This window comes from Limulus polyphemus, unplaced genomic scaffold, assembly GCF_000517525.1.
Source record: "Limulus polyphemus unplaced genomic scaffold, Limulus_polyphemus-2.1.2 Scaffold5844, whole genome shotgun sequence".
Lineage (NCBI taxonomy): Eukaryota > Metazoa > Arthropoda > Merostomata > Xiphosura > Limulidae > Limulus > Limulus polyphemus.
This window is the reverse complement of record NW_013671454.1, coordinates 40,770-57,030: the sequence shown is the minus strand read 5'-3', so window position 1 is coordinate 57,030 and position 16,261 is coordinate 40,770. Positions and strand designations below refer to the sequence as shown.

Below are 16,261 nucleotides of genomic sequence, written 5' to 3'. Positions count from 1 at the left end.
ATTAATTTACATATACATACAATTTTTTCAAAGCAACTCATTAGGGTTTATGATGATTTTTGTTGGTGAAGCTGTCGATAATTAAGAGATTAGAGTATTATAATAAAAAAAAATATGAATTTCAAAAATTGTATTTAATTTGTGGTAGAAAATCTAGTTATTTTGATACAGAGTAGTTAAACTTATTTTTTATCTGATAATGAAAAAGTGGCTACCAGTGGGCTCTTGGATGATAGTGAAGATGAAGGATGGCAAGTGATGGAACCAAAAAATAAAGGCATTGTAACCAGAGATGTGTTGATTTGGTCACATGTAAGTATATATAGAAAATTAATACTTAAACAGTCGAGTAAAATAAAATCAAAAGGAAGGACTGCATTAAAAACAGCAAATCTAAAGCTGTGATAAATAACATTTTAATGAACAAAACAAGCCCACACAAAATTAGATTAAAAATGCTGCATAAATTAAAAGGATCTCCAGGGTATAGGCTATAGTGTGGGGATATAAAATGTGCCCTGGGTTTTGGAGGTGACTGTGGAAGTAAGACCCATATTGCAGTGGGGATACGCTATCTACCAGTCTTAACCTCAACATGGAAAAATATGCCTCCTTCTGTATTTTCTATCACGTCTTTTGTTATAGTAAACCAGCATTTATGTTGATTGTGGGTGTTCATGAATTATAAAGTGGTGTTTTTTTGGGGGGTGTTGTTTGTGTTGTTTTAATTTCATTGCTTAGTTTCTTATAAGAGACTCATTTGTTAATATTTAGAAATAATGAACAGAAAACAAGTTAGTAACTAATAAGTCATTATTGTCTAGGCTACTAACCATGGCTGACATAAACTTACTGTACAGAAGATACTAACATGAATCAAAACTCACTGGAAGAATTTCTTAGAAAGTTTTTGAGCTAGCCAATGACAAGAAGTACATTTGTTAATGCAAGTATCCCTTCAAAAATAAGAATAATGCATGGAAGATAGAGACGTTCTGGAGACTGATTAAGTTCATAAATTTTCTTAAATTTTTTAATAAAAACTTAAGAGTTCAAAGCACTGTAATTACCTGATATATAGTTACCATGTTCTATTTGCTATCAGAAACAATATTTTTGATTTTCATTGTTTTTTTAGTTTATTAATTTTATATCAAATTTGAAATATTTTAAATGATATTGTACAATAAAGGTAAAAGACTTATATATATATCAATAGAATAAGATATTGTTATATGAATTAGTATAAAGAAGTACTTGTGTTCTTTTCGTATAAATATAAAACATTTTTCTAAGATGTGAATGTTCTCTCTTCCTTGCAGGATTGTATGTATTAGATGATATCATAAAACAAATCTGTTTGTCATATGAGAATTGTTTCTCGGTGGTGTGTCATTGGCTTTTTTGTATTTTCAAAAAATAACTTGCATAAATGAAAAGTTTATTTTTAGGTAACTATTGTTTATCTTACTATGGCAATCTGAAAACAGAAGATGTTATGATGGCCAGAACTGGCATCCCTTTTGAAATATGAATGTGGTATTTACTTATTTTAATGTTTTTTTTTTATTATTATTATTATTATTATTCAGGCTAACTTTTTTCGGTGGTTAGATGCAATCAGTTCTGACAGCAGGAAATAAATCATCAGCCTTTTTTTACAGCTTGATATATGGGAATGTACTTTTTTTTGTAATCAAGACATAGTCATGACTATGGAACTTTAAGTAGCATTTAGAATTCTTTGATCTTTACAACTCGTAGATTTTTAAAAACAAAATCACAATACGATACCTTACCTCCTATCATCTAATAGCTAGAATCATCAAGAAAAGCTATTATGTGAGAGGAGGTAAGTATCCATCGGAAATACATTTTTAGTGTAGGAAAATGTTAGCATTGCATATCATATATGTTTTATTTTAATTGTAGTATAACCCTAATGCATTTTTCATTTTGTTATCAAACCAATGGGCGAGAAGGACTTGGTTCTTATTTTAGGTGACAAAGTTTTGAATATTACTTTTATTTTTTGTCAAAACAGGTTGATTCAGTGCTAGCAGCTCAAGACCACCTTACTAGCAAGGAGTATATTCAAGGGTATGCATGCAATAAAACAAAACCATAGGTGAGGTTCTGAGATATTTGAGAAATCTTTTATGATTAAAGAAGGTTTATACTTTTAGTCTTGTATCATTCAGTAAGCCATGCCTGAAAACAAGGCTTGTCAGTTTTACTGTGAGGTTTTCATGGAGAGCACAGATGCCTGAATATGACTTTAAAGAAAACATTTCTTGAACTAAAAATTGTTGAAAATAATTTGAATCTTTAAAAAAATGCCAGGTAGAATGTGTAAGAAGTTTTGTTAAATATCTGTGATACAAAATAATGATCTATATATTTGTTTTATACTATATTAGAATTTTGGCCAGGTGGTTAGGGTGCTCGACTCGTAATCTGTGGGTCGCGGGTTTGAATACCCTTCTTGCCAATCATGCTCGCCCTTTCAGCCATGGGGGCATTATAATGTGATGGTCAATCCCACTATTCATTTGTAAAAGAATAGCCCAAGAGTAGGTGGTGGGTGGTGATGACTAGCTGCCATCCCTCTAGTCTTACACTGTTAAATTAGGGACAGCTAATGAAAATAGCCCTCGTGTAGCTTTGCTCGAAGTTCATAACAATATTTGAATCTAAGCTTTAAGTTATTAGAATACATTTTGTTGGAGTGAATAATGACTAAAAAGCTAATACTAAAGTATGATAATTTCAAGTAGAATAACTGGAGACTTTTCTTAATGATTTTAATTGTTTGTTTAAAATTTTCATAAACTCTTGTGGTCTTAATTTCTGTAAAGAGAAACTACTGGATTAATGCAACAGAAACTAAAAATGTAAAATAGATGTTTAAACATTGATCAAGGGTATTGAAAATGGTTTAATAAAATTCCACAAGTACATATTAATATTTTTTGGGACCCCCATTTTCCCTTCGTCCTGTCTGTTGTGACGTACAAGCATACAGAAATATATGCGCATGTGGTTGGCTTAGTGGGACACTCTTCTATGCTCGTGTGCTTTACAATGTGTTGCAGATATCTTATGGCTAAGGGTAGTCCAAATTAATGGAAAAAATATGTAAAAGTGTGTGAAATTTTATAAAGATAGTTCTGAAGAAATTCTTTATGATTCTGCATTTAACATTTGCAGTAATAATGGCTTATTATAAAAACTAAGTAGACATAACTATATCAAACAATTTATAGGTAAAGTAATTTCAGTTTAATGTATCAAACATTTTGTCAGCTAAACAAAATTAGAATACAGAAATGTAATTTATCCATATATTACAAATGATGACTGAACACTCTTACTTGTTTTGCATAAACCATCTCTTACTTTATATCTACTTCTACAGTCAAACAATTTTAATTCTCCCCCTTCCTTTATCAACTTTTTACTCTGGTTTTTTTCTCATTGTATTTTGTCCCATACATGGATCTCTGTAACAATAGGCTCATCAATTTGATATATAATCTAGTACAGTTATCATAAAGAATTTGTATAGAGGTCATCATTAGGATTTATTAGTTGTTTTTTAAGACTCGTAACATATTTTATAACAGTGTTCCACAGATATCAATCAGTACATTTTTGCCTGATGAAGGCTCCAGTAGGAGATGGAAAAGCCCACAAATAAAAGTATTTTAACATAGAGAAAAGTTCATGTATAATATTTCTATGTAACTGCCTTTTAACAGATCTTAGCTGGTTCACTTTCATAATTAATTTTGTTCTGTTTCATGAATGGGCTTTTCATCGGTGGTGTACAAAAAAAAAGGCATCCATTTCAGGTGTTAACTAGGTAATTGTGCCTGTTATAAACAAAGCTCTTCCTCTTTTATCAAATCTGTTATATTCATTTATTTTTTATTACTTTTAACACATAGGGATCTCTGCACAGAATTTTTATGTTTTATCAAAGTACTTCAGTTCCTTTCATTGTTAATAGACATCAGTGCATGTTAAATAAAAACAAAACCCATTAGTCGAGAGATGTGCCCTTCCTGTTGATTATCAATGAGCTATTAATGATTGTTTTTAAGAATAAAATAACATAAGTTATTAATCCTTAGAGTAAAGTGTGCATGTCATTACCTTTTTACAGAGTTAAATTCAAAATGTAAACAAACAACTTTGAATATTATACAAGCTTTAATTTCAAAAAGAAATATTTAGATAAATTCTAAGCCTTTATTTGTCTGTATCAAGTGACATTTCTTAGCTTCAAGCTTCTCATTTTAGATTTTCGTCTACCCCGATATGACCTCAGAACTTTCCGTGGAATGTACACTTATATTATACATATTCCTGGAGTAAACTGCTTTTGCTTTATGGAGATATAAGCAATAGACTGAAGACCACATGCCAAACTCCATCGAGGTACAACCCCATTTTTAAAAAATGACGTTAGTTCTCTTCTACATTAGCTATTGGATTATCTATAACCTATAGAAAGAGAAGATTTCAATTTAAAAATGCAAAGGGGGCTGAAACTATTGAAGTAAAATGTTTTGAACATTTTGCCATTATTGTCTTTGTTTGTCAGAATGGAACTCTGCTTGACCGGATATGTGAATTATTTAACCAACTTCTAGTATAAATCATATTAATTTTAGAACATTCTATTTTTTGTTAGTGGCAATATGTCATGTTCTAACTTGCATATTAGCATTGAATAAAATCATTTCTGAGACCACACTATCATTGCTACGATTTAGGCCTAGAGTTTCACGTAGGCTTCTACTATAAAAGTACAAAAGCTCGAAAAAGATTTCAGACATAAGTACTAAATTTTTTGTTTTTTATATGTATATTCTTCAATTATTGCTGTAAAAGAAACTAAAATGGAAAAAATAAACTTGCTAGATTAGATAACAAAAACCAAAATAAACACAGTAGTTGTGTAGCACGAGCTCAGCATAAATGTGATTGTGTAATTCAACATGCATGTGCTGATAACTTGAGCCTTTGTTATAAAAGAAACTATCTGTGCAAAAAAATTTATACTTGCATATTCTGAGAGAGTCTGAATGTAACTGTAAAGAAATAACACTAAATGGAAAACTGTTAGATTTGGCTGTTAAAATAAATAATTTGTAATTGTCTGTTACAATGTGCAGTCATTCTATAGTGTGTTTGAAAAAGTCTGGAACAAGTTTCACAGAATGTGTTTCATATGCTGTCCTTGTAATTTGAAACAAGTTTCTACTAACAGTAGGATTAACTCGACCTTCTCGTATTTTGACAGTGCCATAATTAGTCATATCGGAAATTAAGAAAAGCTGCAAATAACCCATGGCTCCAGACTTTTCAGACACCCTGTAGTTAAGTTTACCAGAACATTCAAGGTCACCAGTTTTTTTGTCCTCCCATTCATAAAAAAAAACTACTTTAAGTTTCGAATAAATGCAAAACAGTACAAATAACGTTAATATTGGGGTGGGGGTGGAGGGTTGGTAAAATATGACGAACAGAAGAATAGTACAAATAATATTAATGTCGGGGACTCGGTAAAATATGACAAATAGAAAAATGGTACAAATAATATTAATGTTGGGGGACTCGGTAAAATATGACGAATAGAAGAATAGAAATTAAGAATAGCTACAAATCATGAATGGATCCAGCCTTTTGTGAATACCCTGTAGAAAAAGAAAGGGGTAATTTGGATTCATTACATATCTTTATCTTTTTTATCTTTCTTATTTTTTTTAACATGGTGGTTACAAGGTCGGTTCAGTTAGTGTTAGTATAGAAAGAGAAACAGATAAAATGTAAAGGTTTACCAAAAAAAACTTTTTAAATTCATCTATGACATTCTAGAGGTTATGCAAATAAAATTTGAAAACTGTAAGATGAAAATCACCTTGCACTCGGACAAATCAGAGACTGAATCTGACTTACTAAAGTAACTTCAGTGACACATTTTTAGTAGAAATACTTTATTGAAAAAAATTCTTTTATTTTTTTGATGTACAACATACTTGTAATTTTTACCAAAAGGTTACAAAATTTCAAGAAAATGCAGTAAATAAATATGGAATTATAGTGAACATTATTTCTCCAATATGGGCTCAGTCCAATGGACCGACCTCATATACGTAGGGATAAAGACTAGATACTGATGTTTCTGTGCTGGTGCATACTTCTAAAATGTAATCTCTCCTCTTTCTTCTTTTTTAATAGGTTGAATGATACTTCACGGAGAATCAACCTAAAAAAGCTGCCTTTGGTTTTTGTCCTTCATCTCAAAAGGCTTGTTCAGGACAAACGTTGAGGATCTAAGAAAGTGATGAAATCTACAGAATATTCTGTCAGCTTAGATCTTTCAAGAGGTAAACATTGCTACTGTAATTTAAAGTAAAAAGTGTATGTGGAGATTTGTTTTTATGTATGCGAAAGTTTCAAGCTTTTAGATTCAATTAGATATATTTATAGTATGTGTATTGTAACATTTAGTCAAGTAGCAAAGAAACTTGATCATCAAACATTGGGAGTCTCGTAATTACTACAGTATGTCACTTAAACATTTATGTGGTCAGTTTCACTTTAAATGACAATCTTTTGCAAATGATATAAGTTGATTTAAATCTAATCTCATTAGCCGTTTATTTGTGTTGTTTTAAGCATCTTTTGAGGAGACATTGATTTCTAACAGTTATTTTTTGCTATTGCAGACTTGCTGAAATGTGGAGCAAGTACAGTTCATAAATTTCTCTGTTCTTACAAGTTGTTTGATGGCAAGATGATTTTACTGAAATAATTTTATTTTATTTTAGATAAATTTTCTACAACTTCAAAAATTATCCATATTTTATGGGCAATTTTTCATTGATAAGGAATAGCTAATGCTATTAAACGTTCGTGTTATATATATTTTTGATGATAGTTGTTTCTGTTGTTTTAAGTTGAATATTTTTGCAAAGGTAGTAGTTTAAAGGTTGACACATTTTTCCATTAACTATCGTAATCTCTAAAGGTAGAAGTTTAAAGGTTGACACATCTTTCCATTAAATAACCTGATCTCTAAAGGTAAAAGTTTAAAGGTTGACACGTCTTTCCATTAAATAACCTGAATATTCTGCTTATAAAGATTAAAATGCATTGTTTCATCAACTGGATGCACTATTTTTTCTATCGTAACTCCAATAATACATTGTGCTACAGCCAGCTCAGGAGATTTAGTTTAGTCCTAACTACATATATTAAGCTAACAATGTAGAACAGTCTCAGTAATGAAAGTATAACAATAAAAAATAATATTAAAAAGTAATGAATATGATATATTAAATAGTATAACCAGTACTGTTAATGAAAGTAACAGTACATGAATAATATAGCATATCTTACTTACAGAACACTAACTCTAGGCTTCAACTATTAATACAGAAATTCTGTTTTGTATTATAGCATCGCACATATTTGTTTTTTGCTTAGAAAACCCTACTAGCAGACCTGTTTGTGTTTGTTGAATTTTTTTGCACACTGATTTAGTGGTACTAGGTGTGAAAGATCTTAATTAAAAAATAATAAATATAATTTTAAAGAAAACTGTAGTCAAGTGACTTGTGTGTGAAACATTGATTTGTTACGTGGATGTTTTATTTTTCTCCACTTATTAGATATAAAAGTAAATCTAGAAAAGCCTACATCCTAATTACTGTTTAATGGTTTCTTAGTGCATGATATGAATTATGTTGAGTGTTGGTGTGCCGATAAGAGATCAGTATTAACTTTTGATCAGAGAAAGCTATGGTAATTAGTATAGCTAATACGTGGTTCTGGAATGAACTGTGCTGACCTTGTTTAACCAGGTAATACCCAAGCTGGCATTAATATCATGGTTTACTTGTAATATGAAAGAGAAGAATATAGCTAATTAAATATACTTTTCTTGAAGGTTGTTGAATTTGTCACTACTAATCTTTCTTCTAAGCACCTTTAGAACCTACAGCATCTCCTCATTAATGCAACTTAGAAACTCCTCATCATCTTCCTGGTGCCTCTAATAAATAGTATATTATTTAATGTAAGTATCACCTGCAATGCTTGATTTAAAATTTTTTTTTAAATCAATATTCTGTAAACTACATTTGTATTAAGATCTAAACTGCCAGAACCAGAGCGTGCAATTAACTTGGTTACTTTTGGGCACTGATCAGTGTCAGGTAAAATAATCATTTAAACAAAATTATGATTAAATCAATTACTTTCATCAAAATAATCACCTAACCAAAATTAGTATTTCCAATTATTCCAACCGTCCAAGTTTCATGAGAACAATTGATTAGTTGAATGTAACAGATTAACAAGCCTGATGATTAATTTAATAGAATATTCCATTAATCACCAAGCTCTAATTAAAACAATACATTTCGTGTTACAGAATGCTTAATATACTGTTTAATATCACCAAAAATCAGTGAAAAGGATATTCTTATAATACTTCAATTTAAAACTTAAACAAGAGGGGATTTTCAAATGTCAGCTTATTAGGATGGTATTCAGGAAAGCATGGGCACCCACAGGAATGGGTAAGAGGAGACATTTGTCTCCCCCCCTACATTTCACAAAAAATTGCATGAATTATGATGTAAACTTAGCATTGTAGTTAAACTAAATATCTTTAGTAAAACTTTAAATTTGTGTTTGCATTTAAGCACACATAACATGTATTATTTTAGTCTGTTGACTTACACTGTAAAAACTGATCCCCTACAAACATGTTTTATTCCCCCTTGCAAGGCCTTCTTCCTGTGAACACCATTTACCATCAGCCTACCAGATGATGCAGTGCTTTCAAGCAAGATGGAGCTCCTACTTATTTAGCCTGAGTCACAAAACAATGGCTTGAAGGTCAGTGCATTGCCACCCAAATGTGGCTAAGCCAGTTGCTGGATTCAAATTCTATCTAGCATGCATGATTTATCCTTGATCATTCCCTCTTTCCTGCATGGACACCCACAGAAATATTTTCTGTGGTTTTTTTACAGACAATTGTCCGTACTTGCACAATTCTTGAACGGTTGATGCACTCAGGTTTGGTGACTGTCCTCCCACAAACTTTTATTGAACTTTCTTCAAGGCATGGCACAGTACGGTGATGTTTCTGCTATGGTGTGGAGTGGCATTTAAGTAGCTAAACTATCGTAGTCAGTGTTAGGGAAAGAACTGTTACTCTGTTCAATACATCATAATTCTCAAGTCATAGCTGGAAGATTAGTGACATGGAAGCCACTTCTCACTCCAAACAATATAACACTTCAACAGCAGTGGGCATTACAGATGCTATCACACCTTCTTCCGTTTGGGAACAAAGTAGATAACATATTATACTAAGTTAAAAGACTTAATTTAAATAATGTCATTCTCTGTGTACAAGATACTTATAACCTTTAACAAAGTCTTACCACTTTTTATGAGGATAGTTTAAGAAATCTCAGAGTTACCATATATATTGTTGTACATGCATCATTCCCCAGTCAGGTTCCTGCAAGTTGCAGGAGACTAATGCAAAAGGGTTAAGTGAGATATTCTTACATAAATTCTTAATGAAATATTTTGTTTAATAAGGATTTGCTCAAACGTATTAATCATTTCTGATGAAATGTGAATAATATATAACTTCATAGAGATAATAAGTTTGTATTTTCAGGGATGTCTGTTTTATATTTATGTATAAGAAAATAGACACACCTGAGAACACAAGTTAATTATCTCGATGATGTCATATATAAATAACAAATAACCCTAATGTGTAAATATGAGTATAGCTTGATAAGACCAAAGAGTACAACAGGCCATGCCAGGAATGAAAGGATTCTAGGAGGTCACTGTATTTTTGTTATCAGAGGGTGATCAAAAACAGCTAGAAATTTCCAAGTCACTTGTAGTAATATTGTCCACAGTGACTAGAGTGACAATGCAGTTCCAGTTATGTCAGAAGACAGTAGTTTCTGCATGGCTCAGGTACCCAAAAACCAACGGAACAAACTCTTCATGCTGTAAGAAGTGTAGGGAATGACCCATGTCAAGTGGCCACTGCTGTTGCAGGACAAGTTCAAGTGTGTTTCAATACTGTCAGAAGTTATCTTCATAGCTGGAAGATTAGTGAGGAATGACCCATGTCAAGTGGCCACTGCTGTTGTTCAAGTGTGTTTCAATACTGATTGCAGTTATTTGTACTCAGACTCTGAATAATTTGAGTACAAGGTGATGTTCATTTCAAGTATAAAAATACTTTTCTTCATCTTATAGTTTTCAAGTTTTATTTGTATGACCTTAAGAACCTCCTAAAAGAATATCAAAAGTTTTTTAAGTTAGATGTTTATATTTTATTTTTAATTTTCTCTAACATATCACTAACTGTAAATATTATCATCAACATAGTGAAATGAAATGTTTAAAATTAAGAAATAGAAAAATTTACATATCCATTAATTTTTTTGTAGAATATCTTAAAAACCTTTTGATGATATTTGTAATCTCAGGTGTTTTACTTTTCACATATACTTAATATACCTTTACTTTTAGTATTCATCTCAACACAAGGCAATGATGCCCTCGAGGCAGATTACAGTATCTTTGGGAGAGGTGCGCAAGCCTTCAGTAAAATTATCTTACAGTTGTGCAACATCATAACTCTTGAGAATGGGGCAATGTTTGAGATAAATTGTTTAAAATGTTTAAACCTTTCAACTGTGCATTTTGAAACATAAATAATACATAATTAACTAAGGTATAAAAGTGAAACCTAAATGAAATTTAACTGCCTCTTTAACTATACTATATTTAGGCAAGAAACAACAAGTGCTATCTTGGACAAAGCAACCAACAACAGTACCAGCAGTTACATCTACCAGACGACAACCGAGTGTCAATTTCAAAATAACCTGTGTTGGATTATAGTGTAAAATGAGCTCTTTCTAATAACCATATACATGTGTGTCAAATAACAACATACGACTTGTAAAGTACAAGGAATAGTTTAGAAGGTGGGCGTGGCACCTGTCAGGGGTTGGAAAAATTTATCTCTAGTTTCAACAGAACTCAGCCAAAGAACTTTGGAATGTATGTGTCAATAGGGCAAGTAAACGTACATATTTTCTAGACTTATATCTACCACAGTCTCTAGAGGGAGAATATATGTTCCCATAGCAATGAAAGATTTAAGTTCTCCCTCTCCCCTTCTTTCACTTTCTTTGCTAGCTTAACTTAAGGTACCCAAGCAACTTACTAGAATTACATATGTATGAGAGATTAGTATGTTATGGAAATAGTTATCCCAACAAAGTATTTTTTTCAATAGTAAATATTGTTTTCTTTATTGTGTGAGCATGTAGTGTGCTATTTTGAATTTCAAAAAGTTTTTAGTTCTGTGGGTAATTGTTTGCGATTTAAGAAATAATTAATTCATAAAAGTCATGAAGCCAGTAGTTCTCAAAAATTAAAAGAAATAAGTAAACTATATATATTTGATATTAAAAACCATTATTATTTTGTTTTACCAAAAAATATAAATCCATTAAATTTCATATTTTTAAATAAGAGATTTGTAGCTATTACACAGTGTTTCTTGTCAGTTTTTACTATTCAGTGCAGTCATATTATGATATCATTTGTGTCTTGTTCAATGACAGTTTAACCTTATGTGCACAGGTGAGGTCAAAGTGTTCAGTATTACATTGAAAACTTAATTAAACAGCTTTATTATTAATGTGTATCATTAAACTTGGCATCAAAATTTAGTTTATAATTCAAATGCTACTATTATGCAAATTTTAATTTTAAAGGGAAATATTTAAGTAAATTCTCAATCTTCACTTCTCTGTATCATGTGACATTTCTTTGCTCTGAATTATTTATCTTAGATCTCCTTTTTTACCCCTGTATGGTCTCCTGAGTTAGGCATGAATTTTGCACGTATTGTATAGATATTGATAACTTATAGCCTCCAATCTTCTGACTTTACTGAGATATAAACCAGAAAGTCAAACCCACATGCCATGCCCTCCTATCACATCCTGTCTTCCAAATGATGTCAATAATTCTCTCTGGATTTTCTGTTGGATTATTTATAACCATTAGAAAGATGTTTATTGATGGGAGCACCTCAACTACATAAGGTAAATATTTTAATCCACTTAATAGTTTAGTTAGAAAGCCAGTTGAATTATAATAGTTATAAATCATTATATAATTTGTGCATGTTATTATTTTGTGTTCTAAATTGCATATTTAAAGCAAATACAAATTAAGTATAGTACTAACAACAACTCTAATAAAAACTAGGGTTAACTTTTATTGAGACTTAAAGTGCAAAAAAGTACAAGTAAGTACTAAATTTCTTATTTTCTATGTACATTTTTTATTTATTGTTATGCAAGAATCTGAAATGTAAAAATTAGAAATTTATTAAATAAGACAAAAAACTTAAATGAAAACAAATTGAATAAAATATTTCACCACAAGAAATGGACTTACTCCTCCTGCATGATGTAATTCAATACTCTGTGTACAATAACTTATACTTTGCTGTTGCTGAGTGATTTATTGCAGTGTTATTCTACATTAGATATGGTTCAGAGAGCAATAGAACAATAAGTTACATGAAAGTATTTGTGAAAAAGTTCGAGGACTGAAGATGTTAGCTTACGTAATTGTGATTGTTTGCAACAATATGCAGTCATTCTAGACAGAAAGAAAAAAGAGTAGCTTAAATTTATTTCTTTTTCTGTTGTTGTTGCACAGTTAGATAGTCTGTAAAATTGATTAAGCTTATCTACAGTTAATATTAGGGTTTTAAAAAAATAACAGATAAAATATAAAAGTTTTATTGGAAAAAAGTTTGCTTATTCACTCTGGAGATTCTAGAGGTTATGTAAATGAAATATGAAAACATTGAGGTGAAAATGTAATTTTTATTGTTAACACGAAAATCACTTTGTGGTCAAACTAGTAAAAAGTGACTCAGTAAATTCACAGACAAGTAGAAATACTTTATTGAAAATTCTGGTTTTTGTGTAGAACACATTTGTAATGTTTACCTAAACCTTACCAAACTTGATGAAGATACACTAAGTAAATTTGAAATTGTAGTACACTAATTCTCCAATATGGATTCAGTCCAATGCACCAACCCCATTATTAATAATGCCTTTTTTGCATTTAGGGTGGAATTCATTCAAGAATTTCCAGGGAAAAAGAGTAAAGAAGATTTGGTAGTTTGAAATTCTTTAAATATTTTCAAAACATTGAGGGGAATAAAACCAGAATGTGAGAAGGTATATGTTTTTGTTTACTTCTCTTTAACCCTTTAAACACTATTCTGTGCAAGTCACTGAGTTACATTTAAAATTTAACTAAACAACTTTACTCTCATTGTATGGCAATGAATTTAACATTATAATGTATGTTATAATTCAAAGTTTTATGTTATCTAAGTTTTACTTACTTTGTTTCCAAAGAATTCTTTAAAAAAAACATAATCTTCAGTTTTGTTGTCACATGACCCACAAGCTATGAAAAATCCCAACTTTTACACTCTCAGTCTTGAATAACATAACCCCAGTCCCATGGGAACATATGTTCTCTCTCTCTAGAGCACTGCTATGGGGAGCACTGCCATGGGAACATATGTTCTCTCTAGAGCACTGCTATGGGAACATATATTCTCTCTCTCTAGAGCACTGCCATGGGAACATATATTCTCTCTCTCTAGAGCACTGCCATAGGAATATATATTCTCCCTCTGGAGACTGCCATGCAAGTGTGTAATTTTGTATGAACAAGCTTCCAAAACTTTACCAAATAAACAATGATATAATAAAACGGGCCTTTTTGGTTTTTTTTAATTGTGTATCTTAAAATATACCCAGTAGTGTGAAACCTATTCTCCTATAAACTTGGCAGTGGAAGTGTTAAATATTTTCAAAACCTTGTGAGTGTATGATAGGATTTTTTTTACAAGATTTTTCTTTTCTTTTTTATCAAAATTAACACCAAAGCTTGCAAAAATGTACAAGTCTTTAAAATATTTTGATTTTGCTCATATAAACAGTTTTATTATTTAAATTCTTAATCACATGATATTTAGTTTTGGGTTAAAAAGTATGGTATATATAAATATTTTCTTTTTAAAAATATACATACACACACACACATTTGCAAAATTCATGATTATCTGACATGGTTTGTTTTGTTTTTACTTTTGCAAAAAGCTGCTCAAGAGAGAGAGTAGCTAGTCAACACCACCCACTGCCAACTCTTGCACTACTCTTTTACCAACTAGTAGTGGAACTGTTTGTCTGTCTGTCACATTATAATGCCCCCCACAGCTGAAAGGGTAAATATATTTAGTTACAGAAATTTGAAACCACGAATCTGACATGATCTCCAACAAAACTGCACTCAGCTCTCTATGAGAAGAGACCAGCAATAAACTAATTGGGATGCCAATTACCTTCTATGCACATCATTATCTCAAAAATTCCTAAAAATAAAATATGTGTGAGTGTATACATACATATGTATTGATATAATTAGACATTTTCATATAACAAACCACGTCTGTTTAAAATGCAACAAAATACAAATAAAGGAATATAACAGCCTATTATATTTTCCTGTACATCATAAACTATTATCTTATAATCAAAGTGACATACAAAACCCATATTATCTAAAATAATCATGAGTTTTTTCTTGTAAAGACTGTTCTAAAACACCCCTGTAGTTCTAATTTTTTTTTAAATAAATGATTAGTATGATAATAATCAGAATTATACAATAATTTCAGTAGATAGTCATATGGTAATTTCATCTTTTATTCTCTATCTTGACAACTATTTCCATAACATACTAATGTCTAACAGACACATAAATCTAGTAACTTGCTTTGGTACTTTAAGTTAAGTTAGCAGAGAAAGTAAAAGAAGGGGGGAGGGGGAATCTTAAATCTTTTATTTTCATATGGCAACTTCATCTTTTATTCTCTATCTTAATATCCAAAGTATTTTGAGGCTTTAACTCCAAATAACCCCAAAACATGCACTCATCACTATACACATCTTTTTAATATCATTTTCTACCTAATATGATATAAATAGAAACCAATAAAGAAACTGAAAGAAATACACAAAGCATTATCTTACTGACAAATAAAAATAAAGATAACTTGTAAAATTTTGGTTTACAAATAAAGTTTAGAACTCGAAGCACATTTACCATATGGAAAAAAAAAGCCTAGAAAGTCTACCGGGTGAGGTGCACAGTTTCTTCCCTAATAAAATAATTCATACGAACAACACATCTTTCAACTACATGTACAATAGTAAAACTTAAAACTTCACCTAAATTAGACAACAATCAAGCACTATCTTCAAAACATTTGCTAATCACATTTTAATGTACAGTTCGGACCTAATTTGAAGTTCGTGGTGTAAATATTTTGTAAACACGGTAGCCACTAAAATAAAATTAACTTACTTGACATCTATGTCACCTTTAATGTTTGTAAACAACTAGTATGCTAGACTTATCACTCAACCAAATGAGATCTTTCTAAATAAGTGTTTGTGACCTGTGGAATAACCTTATAGGTTTAAGGCCAAATGATGGTCAGCAAAAATGCAACAATTCTAACCTTTCTTTAAATTTTGGGTTACATTCAGTTGAATGTATATCACACTTACTGAAGTTGTTAAAATGAAAACTTAAAATCATTAATTTCATTACATGACTTAATCTTTAGTAGAAATGTGTTACAAAATAAACAATCATGCAACAATAGCTTTTATGTAATCTTCCCTCAGGGACTCTAGCCACCTTGACTTTGTGTGACATTTACAACTGACTTAATTTGCCTTAACCAAACAGTTGGATAAAATTTGTTAAAAAATGAGCAATTATATCACAATAGCTTTTTGTGATTTTCACTAGTAGGCCTAGTTAAGCTGATCTTTATGTACAAACTAAATAAATAATTGATCAAATATGGTGACAAGGTAGCATTATTGCAGCTTTAACCCCTCTGTTACTTTGCCATTCATTTCAAAGCAGTCTTTCATAATGTAAAATACATGTTTACATTTTTAAGCATATTTAATTATTACAAAAATTATATTAGTCAGCCGTTAACTAGTCTAACAATTATGGATGAAATCAGAAACAAGATCTATATGGAAACGATAAATAAACC

At 30.7% G+C, this 16,261-nt stretch overlaps 1 long non-coding RNA gene across 1 annotated transcript in view; it reads left to right on the top strand.

Annotated features, from left to right (window-relative positions):
* Positions 1-207: 207 nt before the first annotated feature.
* Positions 208-16,261, top strand: part of LOC111089306 — a 20,063-nt gene continuing 4,009 nt past the window's right edge. Inside the window, exons 1-4 of the long non-coding RNA XR_002613582.1 lie at positions 208-312; positions 2,045-2,128; positions 4,306-4,443; positions 6,250-6,398. This is a non-coding gene — a long non-coding RNA (uncharacterized LOC111089306). The remainder of the gene's footprint in view (positions 313-2,044; positions 2,129-4,305; positions 4,444-6,249; positions 6,399-16,261) is intronic.